The sequence below is a fragment of the Arctopsyche grandis genome, chromosome 2 (assembly GCF_051622035.1).
Source record: "Arctopsyche grandis isolate Sample6627 chromosome 2, ASM5162203v2, whole genome shotgun sequence".
NCBI lineage: Eukaryota > Metazoa > Arthropoda > Insecta > Trichoptera > Hydropsychidae > Arctopsyche > Arctopsyche grandis.
The window spans coordinates 19,518,693-19,540,329 of record NC_135356.1 but is presented as its reverse complement, the minus strand read 5'-3'; the positions used below and the strand labels follow the sequence as shown (position 1 = coordinate 19,540,329).

General features: G+C 32.2%; 1 protein-coding gene across 1 annotated transcript in view; it reads right to left on the bottom strand.

The window, feature by feature from the left end:
• Nucleotides 1–15,562: 15,562 nt before the first annotated feature.
• Nucleotides 15,563–21,637, bottom strand: part of LOC143922467 (homeobox protein caupolican-like) — a 111,300-nt gene continuing 105,225 nt past the window's right edge. The window contains exon 7 of the mRNA XM_077445715.1: nucleotides 15,563–15,904. The gene's annotated coding sequence lies outside the window, so the exon portion shown is untranslated. The remainder of the gene's footprint in view (nucleotides 15,905–21,637) is intronic.

Genomic DNA, 21,637 nt, shown 5'->3' with positions numbered 1-21,637 from the left:
TAACAGATTTCACATTGGTATAATATTTCTTTTGAAATATTTAATGTTTACTTATTATGAAATACAAATGATTATGACTAAGTATATGATTTTACATACCTACATATCAGTGGCGTGCCGTCATTGGACTAGAGCAGTGGTTCTCAGGCGAAATTTGACCGTGGCCGCACAGGTGATAATAGTGGTCCCATGGAAATGTCTGGTGGCCGCACCAAATTTAATCAAATAAATTAAAGTTACAAAAAAAGTGGATCAATTTATTCATAAAATAAAATAAATTTTAACATTTTGGTATCTATTTATTCAATAATAATGCAAATGGAATTTGCTCAATACTCCTTTCTTCCAATGCAAGCCGCATTGCTGCTTCTAAGTTTGCGTCTGTCAACTGGTTTCTAAATTTGTTTTTAATAAAGTGCATTACACTGAATGATCTTTCGCAATATACGGTAGTGGGAAAAATAAACAATATTAATAAAGCAATTGTTGCCAAATCTTTATATTGGTTTGTTTCATTATCAACGTATATTTCCAACCAAAATTTTTGAACCGAAATATTATTAAAATGTTTACTAAGTACTTGATCATGACTAATTTCTTATAATGCATATTTTACGTTAGCCCAGTTAATTAATCTCAATACTGAAAATGTTTTTAATCTATTTTGTAGTACTATGAAATTTTTATTATTATTAAGGGGAAGATACAAAAGAAACAGTTTTAAAAAAATTCAATTCTTCGAACCTTTTATCAAGTTCCAGATTCAGAGATTTAAGACACTCTATTATTATAAGTTTTAATTTTAATTTTGAAGTTGTGTCTGTCATCTTATCTATCAAATCACTAACTAATAATTGAAAAATTGATAAAATAATAATTGATAAAATTGAAAAATTGTTATTTTCAACTTCTGTCACAAGGCTTTTCGCTATATTTTTTAGTTTGTCAATGATGAGCATGGTTTCTATTATTGTTAAGTTACTTTTTTGTAGTTTTTAAAATATATATATATTTTTTTTAAATATTAGTATTATTACTTTTTTACTATTAAGTCGCTAGTGGCCGCAGTAAAATCCACTAGTGGCCGCACTTGAGAACCACTGGACTAGAGGGACTAGCTAGTACTCTAAATTTAATTACAATAAATTCAAATCATTGTACATATTGATACTCTTCACTTGGATTAGCGAAGTTCAGAAACTGTAATCGGCGTTACCTGAGGGTATTGGTATTGGATTGTTATGGTATGGTTCTCTGTGTCGTTCAATTGCATGGCCTCGCCTTTTCAATTCTGGTCCCTTCGCGGTACTAGCGAATTGTTACGCATAAATTTTCTTCGTACATAGATAAAACATTTTTATAATTTACTCGTAATTTCAAGCATTTATTGAATATTCTGATTTATGTTTATGAAACATCATTCTGAACTATTTTTTTTAAATAACACAATTTTTTGAGTACATATGTATATGGCAGGGGACTCGACTCGTGAAACGATTCCTTCAGGACAAATCAGTGTGCGGAAACAAATAACGAGGCCTGTTATTGTAATTCTTTATAAATTATTATTATTTAAGATAAGCAAGATGTTATTGAAAAGGGTAAATATATATTTACAATAGTTAGAAAATAGTATTAAAATCATTGAATACCATTTGAATATAACTATTATTATTGTCTGAAATACCCCAAGGTAAAGGAATTTGAATAAATTTTCTTTGGTTTTATTCATTTATTAAATTTGAATCTGGTATTGGAGGCCAAGTTTCGCACGAGGCGACAGTATATCTGTTTGAATCGTGGCGATGTAAAAATACATTACAATATATATATATATATATATATATATATATTAAATCCGTTGTCTCCAAAGAGGCGTCTCACGATAAAGATCTGTAAAAAAGTAGTATAACAATTGCTAATCTATTATTATCATAACTAACTACTTTCACTTACAAAGTAACCCTGTTAAATGGCATGTAATAACTCATAAGTGATCCAAGTGATACCTAGGATGACTATATGTCAAAGCTGACCACAGAGAAGAGTCTATGGCGGTAAGAACTCACTCCTTGAATGGAAATCTCTCTCAAGTACCGCCTTTTTCTCAACACATCTTGGATAAATGCGAGAAAAATAATATCCAAACCTCCAACAAGGTAAGAGTGACGATGGATGATAGCTTAGCTAATAGAAACCTGTATTTAGCCACGTACAATGTAAGAACGTTATCGAGTGAAGGAAGTGTGCTTGCATTAGAGAATGAACTAGAAAGTATCAAATGGGATTTAGTAGGACTTAGCGAAGTAAGACGAAAACAGGAAAACCAAATAATCCTAAAAAGTGGTAACTGTCTCTACTGGAGAGGGCTACCAAATGGTAGAATAGGAGGAGTAGGGTTTCTTATCAATAAGAGAATAGAAAGAAATATTATAGAAATAAACGACATATCGGAACGTATATGCTATGTAGTATTAAGAATCTCGAGCAGGTACACTTGTCAAATCTTCCAAGTGTACGCCCCCACATCTAGCCACCCAGACGAGGAAATAGAAGACTTCTACGAAAAACTACAGGGCGCATACGATAATAGCCGCCACCACTTTAAAATAATCATGGGCGACTTTAACGCAAAAATAGGACAAAAGGCAAACACAGAAAGAGCAGTAGGCAATTTTGGTACCGGCCAAAGAAACGACAGAGGCGATCGCCTCATAGAATTCGCAGAACACAACAGGCTCTTCATCACTAATTCATTTTTCAGGAAAAACACCAACAATAAGTGGACTTGGGAGAGTCCTAAAGGAGACAGAAACGAGATCGATTTCATCCTAACAAATGCCCTGCACTCCGTTAAAGACGTTAGTGTTTTAAGTAAAGTAGATATAGGTAGCGATCACAGATTAGTCCGTGCCAAGATGGCCATTAATATAAATTGCGAACGTAGGAAATTAATAAAAGGATGCAGTAACTCTCCAGATTTCGCTCAACTAAGGTCTAGGAAAAAGGAATTCGAACTCAAACTTGGAAATCGATACGGGAAATTAAACCCAGAAGCAGACATCGAGGAATTGAACACTGTAATTAGTTCGGTTCTAACCTCAACAGGTAAGAAATTAGGTGGATTCAGGAAACAGATTAAATTAAGCAAAATTTCAGCGGAAACAAAAAACCTAATTAAGCATAAAAGGAATTTAGATAGGGATAATAATAAGCAAGAATACAATCTAGTAAATAAGGAAATTAAGAAGAGAATAGTCAGGGATGTCAGGGATTTTAACAGCAAGCTAATAGAAAATACCATTAAGAATAACCGTAGCCTGAAAAAGTGCAAACAGGATCTTTTCTTAGGCAAAAACCAAATGATCGCAATCAGATCAGAGAGCGGAGTAATAATTAGGAATAGAGAAGAAATCATAGACAGAGTTTACACGTTCTATGCAAAACTATACGAGAACGACAACGGCCAATTCCCCACTCTGGAATCGACACACGGCCAAAGGGTTCCTGCAGTATTGCCTAGCGAAGTAGAGGCCGCGCTAAAAACTGCAAAGAATGGTAAAACCCCAGGGGAAGATAATATTCCCATCGACTTACTAAAATGTGGCGGCCCCCCCCTAATTAATATCTTAGCTAGGCTTTTCAGCAAATGCATCCAGAACCAAGCTATACCAGAAGGATGGAATAACGCAACTATCATTTTAATACACAAAAAAGGCGACAAAAGCGATATCAAGAACTACCGACCCATTAGTCTACTTTCAGCGGTCTACAAGCTCTTCACGAAGGTTATTACAGAAAGGCTGAAGAATATCCTCGACGAGAACCAACCTATAGAGCAGGCAGGGTTTAGGGCAAATTTCAGCACAATGGACCACCTCCAAGTAGTTGGCGAACTAATCGAGCGCGCCAACGAATATCAACGGCCACTGTGCCTAGGTTTCGTCGATTATGAGAAAGCCTTCGATACAGTTAGTCATAATGCAGTACTTAACGCTCTAAAAACACAGGGAGTGCCGGAACCCTATGTGGGACTGTTAGCTGCAATATATAAGAATGCCACAGCTTCAGTTAAAATTTTTTCAGGTACAGATAGATTTAGCATAGGAAAAGGAGTAAGACAAGGAGATACAATCTCGCCCAAGTTATTCAATGCGGTGCTTGAGGGAGTTTTCAGGAAATTGGATTGGGATACAGCCGGAGTAAGCATCAATGGTCGCTTTTTGAGTCACCTTCGGTTCGCAGACGATATAGTTTTAGTAGCTCGTGATTCAGCTGACCTACTTATCAGACTAACACAGCTGGACAGGGAAAGTAGAAAAGTAGGATTAAAAATTAACGTAGATAAGACTAAACTAATGTTCAATAGTTATTGCATGCCTGATAGCATCCCCTTAGATGATAAACCAGTAGAAGTAGTAAATAATTATTTATATTTAGGTCAAATAATTGACATGTCTGGTAGTAAAAATGAAGAGATAAAGAGACGTATGAAATTGGGGTGGAGTGCATTTGGACGGATGAATGTTGTTTTTAAATCAAAAATGCCACTCTGCCTGAAGAAAAGGATCTTTGATCAATGCGTTTTGCCAGTGATGACGTATGGATGTGAAACTTGGACACTGAACGCCAAGATGCAAAATAAAATCCAATGCACTCAAAGAAGTATGGAACGCTGTATGCTTGGCATAACGAGGAAAGACAGGAAGCGGAACACGTGGGTGAGAAATATGACAAGGGTAGTGGACATAGTGGATAGAGTGAAGAGATTGAAATGGCAATGGGCGGGTCACGTAGCTAGGAGGATGGACGAAAGGTGGACAAAAGAAGTGCTTGAATGGTACCCGAGAGAAGGCAAAAGAGTAAAAGGAAGACCGCAAGGAAGATGGGTGAACGAAATTAGGAAAATGTGCGGAATGAGATGGATGAGTGTTGCGCAAAACAGAGACGAGTGGAAGCGTGTTGGAGAGGCCTTCATCCAGCAGTGGATGGCGAATGGCTGTAAATGATGATGATGATATATATATATATATATATATATATATATATATATATATATATATATATATATATATATATACATATATATATATATATATATATATATATATATATATATATATATATATATATATATATATATATATATATATATATATATATATATATATATATATATATATATATTGTCCATACCTAGTCCCCTATTTTAAAAGTCACGGCATGCCACTGTTACATACATACATACATATCTACATATGTTATACGTTTAATTTATAAAAAAATATGGATCATTTATAAGAATTGATTCTAAAATTAATTTCTACACGTGTACAGACGTCATGAGCGTTCGATATGTTTTTTCCCCATTGAATAAATTTTATACACTAATGTTTTTGTTGACGCATACATATGGTTGTGTGCGAGTGTATGGTAATCATATAGTCCTACGGTATCATTCCCAGTGAGATCCATATTTTAAAACATGTCACATATTTATCAAGCCCCGTGGCGACAGAATTATTAGACATCTGCGCGGATACATTATTTATAATATATTTTTCACTTATACACACGTATACGGGGGTCCATTGAAATGATCAACGTTCCAGTCTCTCGCGTGTAGTTCACTCGTGGAGAAAAAAATTTGAACGCACTACGAAGTTTAGCATCGAATCACACGTGTAAATATTGATTGAAATAAAACATGGAATTTGTGTATATGTTTTATTATACAGAATGATTCATGGCTCTTGGATTATATTGTAAATAAAATCCAGATAAAACATTTACATATAAAAGTGCAATAGATTTGGATGATGATCAGAGATCGGCATCGAAGTTGCTTTAATGCACAAAAAGTTGTTCACTATTGTCGATTACGATTGTCTTACAAAGCAAGAGAGCAAAAAAAAGTTTTAAAATAGTAATCGACAATAGTGAACCATTTTTTGCGCTTTTTAATAGGAAACATATCGCTATATTTATAGTGTGTAGATATACATATTTATATAAGAAAAAGCAAAAAAAAAATTTAGACACTTGAGAGAATTCCTAATTAGAATCTTTCGATTTACTGACAACTTTTCAGAGATGGATTACGTCCGTAAAACGAGAAATGGGTGTAGTTAATAGTTATAAAATATACAGATTACCTAAGCACAATTTGCTTTTGAGCATCGACTTTAGAGTCTTTAATTAATATTATGTATTAGATGTATTATGAGCATTTATAAGAATTGTAAATAGGTTTTTGAGCTCTTTTACCTATTATGCTGTACATTAACATTCGAATAATACAATACTATGATTACTAAGATGTATTGTGAACATAATTTAGTAATAATAAAAAGCATTTAAAAATCAAAAATAATTATAAAATATAACTTTAGACAATACGATTGATTGTCGGTACATAAAAAACTTAAATCCAATATTTTATTTTTTAAATATACCAATGAACAAGAGCAATAATTTATTTTTAAAAATTTTAATTTTCCTGTACGGAAAAAGTGTGTGCTCATAATCATGAAAGTTGCCCAAAACATTAGATTGAGGTATGTTAGAAAGTTTTTCAACCAGGAGTGAGTGGTTAAAGGTTGCAAACGATGGTGATGATGAATATTAAAGCCCGGACCCCGAGGGGGCCGTCCATTGTTCAAATGTTGTAAATGCATTGTTAAAGGTTTGCCGAACCTTTTTAAAAAAGCATTTACAACAATCGAACAATAGACGGCACGCTTCCGGTCCTCTAATGATGATAGTTCCTGGCATATTGGTTTTGCTTGCTCACTTTCAGAATTAATTTTCGGCATACAGCTGAGATGGCTCGTTTCAAGCAGGGAGCCTCATCTTACGTATTCTTGTGGATCTCCGAGCCGAGGTCCTCCGGGTCTCGTGGGGGCCGCGCTGAAATTCTCGGGACGGATTCCTGGCTCAGTGGGGTCCCGCGAAAGCCGATAAGAGCGAGTCCCTCTCCGTTCTTGGGGTCTAAGTGACCCCCACTGGCCGGCTGGCGTCGCGATATTGTCGTCTCCTTCCTCCCGTATGATTTTGTCCCTGTCTCGTAGAAAGGAAGTCACTGCGGGGGGTACGAGTTGACCTCTGCGGGGGGTGGGCGAGGGGGAGTACCGGCCAAAAACAAACATTGCCTCCGAAAGACTCTAAAATTTATATTGTTTTATGTTGCTACGGCTGGTCCTTTAACAGTGAGCACAGCACTGACAGTTACGGTGGAAGACTCGCCCCATAAGATTATACCCCGCTTTACGGAGCCCTTTTTTAAATATGAATTGAATTGAATTAAAAAAAAAGATTAAAATTTCTAAAATGTTTTATATTGAAGTAACTCGATCGAAAAAAAATGTTGATGTTAGCCTTACTGTGCTAAAATGTCCGCTAGCCACTGTTCTGGAAGTCAAGCGTCCAATTAAAAATGTGTTTTAAATTAAAATAATACATAATTTGCGAGGTTTATTATTGTAATTAGCTATAAAAAGCATTTTATCATTTATTAATCGTTGAATAATATAAAATAAGTGCACTAAATGGAAAAAGTAACGCCTGAATCAGAGCCATCATTCTAAGGCGGATATTATTCTCATACTGACCGTTAAGCACGGCACGTATATATGTAATTCTCCCTCTCTCTCGTATCAGTGAGGCACATGTGTATACAAGATATTGATCATTTTTTTTATTATTTCGTTATGGCATACATAGTTCGAATCATAAAATATAAAGACCCTGTATTCAGTATATGTGGAGATCTAAAATAAAATAAAGCCCTGGTCACTCGCTATCCATCACGTGCGGCAAGTGTTAGGTAAATATGTATGAATAATACGCCAATAACTAGTTTATTTAAGGATCGGTTGATAGACCATAAATAAGTAGATATACTTATATGAAGTATGTATATAGTATTAATCCGTTTCGAGATGGTATTTTTGTCACTAATTTGTAATGTTATATTGAACGAATTTAGCTAAAAATCTAACTTTGTACATACATATGTAGTATGTACACCTTAATGCAGATTCAAACAGGGACGTCATTTCAGTCTTTTTCCGTTGGGGGTGGGGGTAAATTTGGCTTTTTGGAAGAAACTCCTGATCGAACAGTTAAAAACTTGTAGTTTTTGCTGGTTGAAACTTTTAGCAACGAATAATCGATTTGATCAAGAATCATAGTATTTTTGAGGGGTGTAGGGCACCCTTATGAATACTAAAATGACTTGCCTGGATTTAAAATTTCAAAGTATCAATCTTGAATATTGGATAACCAATCTTTCAATTACTAATTATTAATACTATTGTTAAAATAATAATACAATAAAAATCCGAATGAAATTCAGAAGTCAAAAAGTTTTCACAGAATCTTATAAAACTGAATTAATATTTTAAGCATTCGTGACGTCACTTTTCAATCACTCTATACGCACAAGTACATATGTATGTATTATATGTAGTCATATCATTGTGTTCGAATAATGTCATTGTTGCGAGAAGGTCTTGCTGAGTCGAGCATTGTTCTGAACCAATACCCGACTACATTGTTACATGGGAAAATGGCGTAACGCTAATCCGATCAATAAATAACTTGAGGAAACCAATAATGAGATCCCATCACACTGGTGGGTACCTTTCTAAGCGTAGCATAAAGCCACAACTCCGCAATAAAAATAAATTGAATTAATTTTACAAAGAACGTCAAGTATATATGTATTCACGCGTATGTATTGTACGAATAGTCAAATCCAAAATAAAGTAATTCAGATAATAAAAAATATATACATATATTTGGATTAGTTATTTTAAATTATGCATTTGCCGTATACCTAAATGTGAATATATTTATCATACATACATATGTATATAACATAAGGTGAAAAATATGTGTGTACTTATAGTTTCCCTATAGTGTAATATGGCATAGGCTCGGTCGGATCGTGAGACCCCTAGTGGGGTGACACAAGATTTATCTGCACTCAAAAGAGAATGCCATTTATATAAATATAATAATAAATACGCATCGTATCTTACCCACACGTAACTAAATGAATTATAAATTTCGAACGCGTACTTCATATAAATTTACAGTTGACGTTGTATTAAAAAAATAATATTCAGCTATGTACATATATTTGTATACGTAATTTGAGTTGTGTCCCGCAAAATCGGTCCACGTTTCGTTGTCGCCCTAATGCTAGTCATGCAGTTCGTTTTGTGTTGTTGTTACAAATCAGAGAACAAACAAACAAATAAAAGATTTACAAGAGATGAACACGTGTAGATTTATCTAAAATAAATATTTTAGAATACTAATTTAGGCTCATAAGAGAGGGAAAGGTAGAGATACGCGATACGATCACGTAGTTTGTCGAATGCCTCCAAAGATAAATAGATATACCTCACTTATGAATATGAATACACACATAAAATCATTGTCATTTTATTGAGCCTTGCATTTGGTGCGTATTATAAGTAGAGGTAGGATAGTCACAGTGCTATCCATTGTTCGGCAAACCTTTAACAATGCATTTACAACCTTTGAACAATACACAGCCCCCTCAGGCTCCGGTGACTAATTATAAGATCGCCTCTTCAACTGTAGATTTATTCCGTCGTTAAAAAATAAATCATTTTATTAAATAAATTAATGTTTTCTGGTTTTTTTGTATCTACGAGTATGTACATATGTACGTACGAGAACGATATGATAAATTTTCGCCGTTTTCAACGCAATTTTTTTTAGTTTTTCGCTGTTGAGCAACCCTGTCGTTGGGGTCCGAGGCTGTGACCCCAGGGGCGCCGCAAGGAATGCAGAGGGGTCGCATTCTCAGCCAAGTGTTTGGCGCCATGGTCTCTGTCATTGCAGCCTCGTGGAATTTACATGGCGCGACTGCGACTTGCGCCATTCCAGAATTTGGACCCTAGGGATGAAGGGTGTGTCATCTATATTTAACACCTCGAATCCTCCTCCCAATCCAATCCAGGCTGAAATGGCCGAAAAAAGGTTGAGAAACCGTGGACTGGTGAACGAATTAGTTATATTAAATTTGTATTAAATGCAATGTAGATATTGTAGTATATAATGTTTCAATAAAAGGTGGAAGATTTATTTTTTTGAATAAACTTTATAGAATTATGATAATCTAGATTTTCCATTCGTTACATTGTAAAATAGATATCACTTTTTCCCAAAGGTGCGGTTTTATTTCATCAATAGCAAAAAAAAAAGGTTTGAAAGCACGAATTCACTGCGGATTTTTGGCATATTCCGTTTAATATTGCCTCAAGGGGAAGTTTAATGTTGTCTATTTCGATGCAATTGGTGGTCAGTGATGTCACAAACGGATAGTCCAACATCCCTTTATAGAGTACTTCATTGACAGATTTAAGTAATAAAACAATAAAATTCAACGATTTATACGCGTTCTACAAATATGTAAGATTTATGCGCGTTCTCCAACATTTATGTAGATGGCGGCTATAAAAACATTGTTTAAAAATTAAAGAAGTATGCTACGATTTTCAATTTAAAAACTGAATCTCTTGTTGAAACACAATTATTTATGTACATATGTAGTTATAAACATATGATCTCAAAGTAGAATAACTGAAACATTTCAAAACGGTTTCAGTCAGTAAAATGTATTCGAAAACCAAACTAGAAAAAAAATGTTGGGTCATAGATTTAATTGATGATACCTTCTCGATAAGTGAAGTGTGTATTGCAGAATTGATTTCAAATATGGACTACATATTATTCGAAAATACATGTCAAATTTTATCACTAACGAATACTAAAAATTAAATTTCTAAGTAGGTATATTGAAAGAATTTAATGGATCTCTAAAATATCATTACAATGAGATCTGACTATGTATATTATAAATGAAAACACCGATCAATATTCCATGTATATGTTACAATTGAAGCGTATCTTCCAGTTGTAATATATTTTGACTAGATGGAATATATTCCGTCTAACCTACGCAAGTTGATTCATACGGTGAATTACATACATTCCAACTGGTCAAAATATATTACAACTGAAAATACAGTTCAACTATAAGTTGGTACCAGGTTAGATGGACAGGTTAGGTTTTCGTGACTCAACTAGTAAATTGAGTTGGACAGACATATTTTTGTTTTGAACACATTTTTAAAGTTATCGTAATACAGTACTCATAACCTTTATTCGTAATGTCAAGCAAATATTTACGCATTGTTGAATTATAAAGCATTCATAAAAACATCAGAGCTTTCAAAACTCAACTATTATATTTCAACTGGCGCACATTATTAAAAGTGTATTTTTCCTTGTAGAGATATAATTAACTATTTGAATTGTATTCGAATATGAAAGACCTAAAACGCCAGTTGGAATATATTACAATTTTTGGACTGTAACATATACATTTTGATACTATTTCCTATTTCAGATAGAAGATGCAATTAGCTCTCAAAACCTAAGAAGTAATACTCTCCATTCCTCGATGATATCCTCTCAAGTAGAAAGAAGCCAACAAAAATTACCGCATGCTTTTTAAATTATATTAAAAAATATTTATAAACACATATGTACATATGTACGTACATACATATATTAAAAATAATAAAATCAAATATGTGTATAAGGAAAATTTCATTCATCAGTAGTGCTTTATTACATACGGTTAATTTAGAGCGTTCATTGCGAAAATATTTTCAGGATTCCGCCAGTTGAATTCGGCATGCGTCATCCTGAAAATATAATACCAATGGCCAGAAATGCCACGAACGCTCAACATAACGACCATTCTTGAAGGGGAAAAGCTCCCACAAAACAATCTTAGTACTATATATGTATGTATGTATTAGACATGTGTAGATATATAGGGGGATGCTATGAAATATGTACGTCCGATCCCGAGTGAGACAATTTTAGTCGATATCTTTATCATTCTTGGTTTTTGGTGGTCCTTATACCGACGGTTGTCGACCGCTTACTAGCTAGTCGTTTATCCAGCGAGTCTGAGAGGTCCTTATAAGGGCGCCTAATTTGCTTACAATGGTGAGCCGAGGCGCCATAGGCCGCCGAGCGTACCGAAAGCTCAACCAGAGCTTTTCCTACTAATTTCTACCGAAGCTACTACTATCATATATGTACATATGTACATACATACTGTAATATCATACATACTCTTACTCACTTACCGCTTACATGTTTCTCGCTTATTTCCATGCCGAATAAGTACAAAGTGATGTTTAAAAAATACTATATGAATACTCCATAGTAAACAGATACAACCTGTGCCTCATATCATTATATGCTTGTTAAGGTTAGAATGAGCATGAAGCTGTACCGAACGGAAGCTGTACCGAACGAAAGCTATTATAAAATTCGCCAATTTTCATTAAGTTTATTTAAGCATTGCTGGCTCTAACGACCAATTGTTTTGAATATATTATGTAATATACATATTCACTTTGTAGTGTAGTTTGTTTTGCAAAATGCTGCATTAGATTCAATTCCCAGAAAAATGTGTTAGTAAGTTTGGTGTAATGAGAAAATATAAGTAAGTCTTTTAACCTTTTGAGTAGTGAGTTAATTTGAACACCAGAAACGTCCGAGGAGTGAGTTATTTTTTCGGAATCAACTGACTTAATGTATAGTGTAATGAAATTGGCAGAGATAGTATTTACATAAATATGTGGTAAAAAGTGGAGTGAAATTGAAGTTGAAAATTTGAACTGAAAAACAAAACAAACAAATATTTTTTAGGAGAATTTCATCCAAGAGTGAAGGGTTTAAATTGCGAATTTATTATAATGTACATAGCTGTTGATATTTAAATACAATTATAAATGACCAAACGCTCTTTTGACTATGTTATTTTGTTATTTTGAATGATTGTTTACAAAAATCTGTACTAAAACTAAGTTTAGTTGTGTTGCAACAGCAGCATAATTTTCATGAGCGTTTCTGGATTAGGGGATGTAGTCTACAATACGATATATGTGTTTGTATTATCTAATACTCATCGAGCTCACGACATAATTCCTAATACTAAGCTCGTAGTATAAGGCTGTAGAGCTTGCTATAGTCGGATGATTTTAATCTAAAGAGCGTGGGTCCAGACGAGAACGTCAGATGCACGATTTTTTTTATATATGTACATGTTTAAATATTTCATAATTTAAAATTTTTATTTTTAGTATCTTATAATACTGCATGTACGAATTACAGGAATAAAATAAACAGGCATTTTGAATATTAAATGATATACATACATATGCAAATATATAGTATAGTAAAGATCCATTCTTCTATTTTGTTTGTGGTATATTTTTGGTTAAATCAAGCTTTCTTTGTTGCTAATTAATATTAGTAGACTATTTTGCACTCAAAGTTTCTCGTTGTTGCTTAATTTGGGATTATTCCCCTTCACTTTAGGATCGTTCCCTTTACTAACACAGTGTTAGGTTTTATTATATATATACATATATATGTGTGTGTGTGGGTGGAGTCCGACCAACCCTTTGTATAATATAATAGAAAGGGTGGTTCGCCATTCATTAACCCTCACTAGTGTTGATTAATTTAGTATGGCTTTATAACTTCATCGCCGAAATAATAATAATATCTTGGTTTTACATGTCTATACTGTTTATATGGGATATTTTAGTAGCTTCGATCAGGTTGTGTAAGTAATAAGTTGTTAAAAAAATAAAACAAATAACGAGAAATAATAGTATTTAATTATGTTTTTGTTATTCTATAAATACATAACGGTCTCCCAGAATACGTAAATACACCATAGTAATAGTCATTCTTAAAATATTTTATTGATATTGTAAATACTATGTGATAGATAACTCATATTTTAAAAAAACGTATAGAAAATTTACAAAGATAAGAGAGAAAATATTTAAAAATAAAAAAGAATATTCAAAACAAAGAAAATGTTTTCAACAAATTTAATACGCTATCTTAAAAATTAAACTAATCATAATATCATTTTTTGCTAATGTGAAGAATAAATATTGAGCTTTCTATGTTGACAAAATATTATATTTATATTGCATCGTTTGATCATTGAGATATTTTATATATTATATAAAAAAATTTCTCAATTTTCTAAATACATAGTATCACTTTACACAGTACAATGAATAACGTATTGTATTTATAAACATTTCGAACACATAAAAAGCTCATGTTTATTAGGAAAACAAAACTTAAAATAGCTGTCAATACCCTTTCTTCACTCTTTGTACGATTAGTACATAAAATCGTATCACCACTATATCTACATTTTCTTTAATTAAATAATGAATTACTGCATTTTTCTACAAAAAGGAAAATTGTGTCGCACAGTTATAGTGCGTTGATTTTATTATTTATTTATGTACGTATATAAAGTATCATTTTTTATTTAAAAATTCAAATTTTTTTGTCAACTTTAATAGATATGTTATTCAAATGTTTGAATCATACTATAAAATAATGTTTTTTTTTTGAAAAACGATTTGGTCTATCTATTTTATTTTTTATTTTTGCTAATTGCATTCGAAAATATATACGTATCAAATCTGATAATTAGAAAAATTTGTGTGTGCTATTGTGACATTGTATCTAATAGCTGATAAATTTATATTACAAACGAAAGGTTTTTTTTTGTGTTCCAAAATTTTAATACTACTTATCTGAAAAATATATATATTATATATGTATTCATTTTGAAAGCTTGCTTTATTTTTTTGTGTACGAGTGAACTTTTTTTGTATTTTGTATTACGATTATATTCGTACGTCCCAATTTTACAAATAGTAAAACTTAACACCACTAAATCACGTCTAAATTGTATTAATTACTCAATAAAATCACTTCACATTCGACCACACAAAACACACTTTTGCTGGTCGTAATTACGTATCAATTTTTTAATTTAAATTTTTGTTTAATTACATTACCTTACTTTTAAATATAATATATAATATAATATAATATTTATATAATCCAAATTACAATTTAAATGTATGTGTAAACTTTAGTTTATTCACTAGGGTCTATAAAGATAATATTTATATTTATAATATATGTATGTATATATAATCGTACGGATACATCATTCGCATGGCAAAAATCTTTATACAATCACTTGTTCTCGTTCGTTTAAATATATATATTTATATATATTTTTTTCGCATTTTCTTCTACATATGTCTACCAAGAGTGACTTGTCAAAATTTGTTGCTCTTTTTTTTGTTCGGATCAAATCACAACACGAACCGAACGTTAGCGATGACACAACAGTGTCCGGTCTGCACAGTGTTAACGCGCACAATACGGAAAAACCTATCAATAAACAATAAATCTGTGAATACTGAAAATAAAAACTTAATACATAGTAAATAATTTCTCATCTACAATAATTCAGTAATGTTTTTTTTTCTTCTCATATATATAATATATATATATATATATATATATATATATATATATATATATATATATATATATATATATATATATATATATATATATATATATATATATATATAACAATTTTGATGAATTGCACATAATCATCTATAATTATTACTTATTAGGAAATTAAAACTCTATTACAATATTTTTGTGATACCACACACACACACACGCACATACAAATGCATACGTATTAACATACATACGCAAGTATTAATTGAGCTTTTTTCATGTTCACATTGTGCGACATATGCGTGTGTGCTAAGGTTTAAGTACTTATGTACACATTCTAGTAGGTATATATGTATTTATATATGTATTTATTTCGACGATCTTGTATCTCCAATTCCTTATGCGAAAGCGCCTTGTATGTTATGTGGTCCAGTAAAAATTGTTAAGGGTTATCGGAGAGGAGATCGACGATCTGAAACAACAACAAAGAAACATTTAATAAAATAAATATATTCATGTACTTAAATATTATTGGGTTTTCTGTGATGATAAATCACATCAGCAGTTTCACAACGCGATTATACGATTTTTTCTTAATCAATATAACAAAAAAAATTCATCGCACAAGTATAATTTTACACGATTCACATTGGTTAAAAGGAGTGTATTTTCAATTTTTGAAAAGTCTATTCAAATGCTTTCAATGTATAAGATTATATCAATTATTGAACACGAATACAGTTCCAATGTATACGTACATATGTACGTATTTGTCTCATATACATATATTTAAAAAATGCCAAAAATTATTTTTAAAATACACCTTCGAGACGTGAAAACATTGTACGTAAGTACAATATTTACAATAATAGCTCTCTAACTCCAAACTATGATTATGCTTATATACATATTACACGCCGTAAGATAATTCTAGATAATAAAAGTGTACATATTCTTAATTTAATTTGATCGGATCAATTATCCGGGTTCGCCTCATATTAAATTCACACATTACGAAACAATCTATCATCATATTCAGCTACCTAACGATAAATAATCGTCGACGCGTACATACGCGGCGAGAAAAAAAACTTTTTAAAAATAATAAATGAGTGTAAATTTTTAATTTTGCATATTAAATCGAAAGAGCGACGAACGCTGACGATTTATAAACGTATAAATAATAATAAAAAATAAATAAATATAGGTATGCTCAGTATCATATAATAGAAGGCGCGCGTGGTGTGTATGGACACGTCCTTTCAATGTCGACTCGCCCTTTACAACATAATACGCGCATTAAATTGTCAAAATATTAATATTTATAAAGTGTAATAAATGGGCGGCAGGTGTCATTTCGTTTTTCGACCCACCCTAACCGGCCAACTTAACATATATTTAACGTTAACTATTGTGAAGTGGTCAATTTATTGCGGTCGAGTCCTCCGTTGCGTACGATACGCCGTGTCACCCGCTAAACAACACCTGCTTTAAATTACTACCTGATCTATTGCGATCGCAGAAGGTATATACTACATACATATGTGCCTATGTCTATCCGTATTTAAGAGTGTATGTGTGTGCACGTTACCAGCAATTTGCATACAATTTAAATTTTCCATAAAATCGATTGGTTTCCTTTGTTGTGATTCTACATACTCTTTTTACGCTTGAAATTCAATTTTCAACTTTTGATGCCTATTCTATGTATGCATGCATATTCCTAAATGACCAAATTTTGTTCACTTGGCAACTTGTGATTGTGGAAACCTAAAAAAATCAATACTTAGGAAGAGGTCCAGATTAACGTTTATGTGTACATATTAGTTTTACTTGCTATTGTTTTACTATGTTTACTATTATTGTACTATATTTTACGTATTACTATTATTTATTTGACATTATGTATTTGCGAGACTGGGTATTAGTGAGCTGCGACATGAAAATATATCGCCTTTAAAATTGCTATAAAAGCGAGACTATCTACCATGATGCAATAATGGTATTTTCACCAGTTTTGCTATATTGTTAAATAGAGCAATAATTGTGCTATATTACAAACATAATACGTTGAGCTATTAACGTATGTATGTATGTTTAGTTAGTTTGTAATATTGTATTAAAGTTAAGGTAAAAATGTATGAAATTTTGTATAGAGTTCTAAAAATGTCTAACGATGTTATAAGAAATGCATCAGACAATGAAATAAATTAATCACTGTAAAAAAATAGTTCTGGTATTTTCATTTTTGGTTGAGGCCGTGAGTAGTTCAACGATTAAATACAGAGGGCAAAGTATATATTTTTATCAGTTTGTTTTGTGGTTAAATGGTTGAAAAAATAAGTACCTACATAAATATAATCTACAAGTTATAAATAAAATGCAAAAAATTCGACATGCTAATTTAATTTAATAATTATAGTCGTAAACACTTGAAACATTGAAATAAATGATAATCGCTTACAAATTGTTGATCTTATTTCTAAATATATATTTGAACGGTTACATTCAACAATATATAAACAAATCGGAAAAGGGAAGTAAGTAAAATTCATAGATAACATGTATATCAAGTTCTTCAGTATCCTTACGGGAGGATGACCTCATTCGGATCGGTCAGACGTGTGTATTCCAGTTATCTGAGGTTGATTCTCGGAAAACTCGAAATGAATCTGAGAAAAAGGTCTCCTCTTCGTCGCGTATGTATAATATATGTATATATGGCTATGTATGGGAACCGATAGCGTCGTTTTGTTTTATTTTATTGGTATTTTTTTCGACCTTTTCTCTGCGGCGTCCGCGTGTGTCAGACGACGGTTTTGGAAAAAAAGAGCGAAATGAATGGAAATGCGTTTTTTTTTTGTTTTATTAACCCAAAGCAGATGCTCTCTCAGAGGGACCCACGGAGGGACGCTCAAGCGAGATTGAATACCTGCTCTCTCGACGACTATGGTCACATTTCGGCAGGTACTGTCATTACCGACAATTTTTAATATTAAATAATTCTATTCTCCTATAACGATATGGGTGCTTTAAAGCTACAATTTGAATGCACATATGTACATAGTACATATAATATGTACTAATTATAAGAAAGTAAAATTGTTCAAGACATAACAGTTAAAATATTGGATTTCCATCGATGGATCTAGTGGAAACCTTGTATCGTATCAAGAAAGAGTTAAATAAAAATCGATCGATTTTAAACAACGTCCTGTGCCGTGCCTCGAACCAATCGACTTATTTCGACAAAAATTTCGAAGTAAATATATTTCTTTAGCGAGTATATATTTAATCTGAACGCAAAAATTGCTGAAAAACTTATGAAATGTAAGGAGGCCAAAATGAGCTATTTTGACGTAAAACATGACGTTTTACGGCGATTTTTCGTAATCATAAGAATATTTCAACTGATTTGAACTCAAAATGTGTATAAATAATTTGAACAGCGCTATTTTATTTAATTTTGTCACCAGTAATATTTCCATTTTCCATTCAATATAACCACACACATACACTTTATAGGTATACTAGTTGTTTTACCCGGCTTCGCTCAGTATTTGTAATATAAACAGCTTAAACATGGCGAATCTAATAGCAAATATTCATTTGTTTTTTTATTAGATTGATTTGAATCGAAAAAATATATATGTAAAATCGAAACCATATCGAATCGTCGTCATAGAAACCGTCGTCATAAAAATTACCAACCAACATTACATACTTACAAAGTCCCTTTCGAAATTATATATTTGACTAAGTTAAATATAATTTAATTTTCATTATTGTTTTCAAGTAAAAATTAATTTTAGATGTTTTATAAATTTCTAACGTATATGTGCCAAAGCAGAATAGCTTACCGGTAGCCAAGGATACAATACACAAATATGATCAACTTAGAGTTTTAACTTTGGTTAATGGGCAGTCACAGAAATCATAGAAAATTTTCAGTGTCATGCAATTCAGAGCCTCAATATGTTGTTTCAATCCGGTAAATCCTCAAGGGCCTTAAATGGGACCGGGTTTTTGCGTTGTAAGCTTCTGGCCGCGGTCCGCTAATGTCCACTATCGCCACCTCGACGACAGTGACAAATGACGCGAGATGCGATCTGTCTGCGCGGCCGCCGTATTCGCGCGACTACCTGCTCCGGCTAATTATTGGCCCCTGGCTCCTTATCGAGACACCCCAAAGAGGGGGTGGCATTCACTCACAAGTCACAACACCACCTCCTCCCATTCCAACCCCCTTTGAAGGACCTCACATCGACCCGTACGTCGGTAGTGTGAATTCACGTACCCGTAATTTATTAAGCAACCCATCGACGTCGTCGTCAATCCATATATCGCAGCACCCATCTATATATGTACATCAATGCTCAACATTGGTAATATGTAAATTAATCTCCATTAAGTATCTTCCGATAAAAGTGGGTTCCGAATAAATCAAATATTCAATTCTGCGCACTATGATAATTTCTTGTCGACATAAAACCGAGTCTATTTGTGACATATTGACTATTCAATGTGACAGACATAAATGTGTGTCGCCTTTAAAATTACCATGAATCTGAAAAAGTCAGTATTTTTAGCAATAGACAATAAAAATTTACGTTCGCGCGATATTTTTGATTTTATTTGTGTATTTTCTCACGTTACGATCTCTTTGTAGTCATTTTTATTTTTTGTATGCTTTAAATTGTATGTTAATGTTTCTCAAATTGAAATTGTGAAATGTGAAAACTGTACAATCTCTTCACTGAAATTAAAAAAATAGATTGCCAAAAATACAGGTCTTTCTGCAATAATACTTAAATCGTTGAATATAACAAGGTTGACGTTTTTTTTTAAACAATAATCATATCGGTGACTTACCGACAGTCTGAAGTATTGATCTTACAAAGTAAATCTACAAGGATGACTTTAAATCTACAATGATATCTTTGTAAAATATCACACCTGGTATTTTCATAGATATTTTTGCAAATAAATTTTACTTAAACACGTAGTTCTGCATTTAAAAAAGGGGATGAATCCTGGTATGAGCATTGGTCTCTTTGATATTTTTACATTAAATTCAAGATTTGGTGAATTGTTGAATGCTATTCAGCAGTTAAGGAGTTAATTGAATTAAACAATGACGTTAAGTCGAGCTAACACGATAGGTAGGCAACGTTAAATTATAATATATTAAATTAATGCGTCGCACATTCATAATATAATTAAAGTAATGCGAAATAAAGTCATTTTTGTAATATGTGAAATAAATAGGTAGGTACATATTTTACGTATTACATTCTCGCACGATACGTACGACTTTTCGTATGCGAAAATACTAAGTAAATATATTTAAATTATAAATTAAATATTGAAATAAAAAATTAACACACGACCGTATTGAATATATTAATGACGGCACATAAATTCGAGCGTATTACAATTAAAAATTTTATACTTACGGTGGAATAGTAATTTTTTTTTTTTCAAAATTGATGTTTCTTGGTTTTAAAAATCCGAGAATTTATCAGCATACATAAATCGCACCAAATGTCCAAATATTTCATTTTCTATTTTAATTCTCTTCACTCGACTGTATATCTAATTAATTATAATATACTACGTACATGTATACTTATACATATGCATACAGTGAGAACCCGTTTACTTGTTTATTTTTGTACTTTTTGGGCCTACGGAATATTTATTAACTCGCATTAGAATATTCATTGCGATCATGTGAATCCATTCATCGAGAATTTCAGCCTAATGCATACACGAAAATTGCATTTTGAATGATGAATTTTCAAATTCCAATACAGAATAGAACACTTTTGAATCAGAAACTATGTACATAATTTAAGTAGTGAATCGTTGTTATTTAACAACGATTCACTTATTTTCACCATTTTATTGTAAATTTGATTTAAGAATATCGTTGAAATCAATGACAGTTTCGTTTATTACGATCGTTTACGAAACTTTATACAAAATTGCATACATTTTTCGCGTAACTTTAATGCAATACCGCGGATTGACCGTAAATTTCCAGACTCATTATTTTTATTATTAGAAAAATCATTCAACGATGTATGTAAATACTATATTATTATATGATTATACAATGAGTAAAAGCAGTGCCAAGTAAATATAAATGTAAAAGTGATCAAGTAAATGTGGGCCCCAAACGCATTTGAAATTTGAGGCCCCC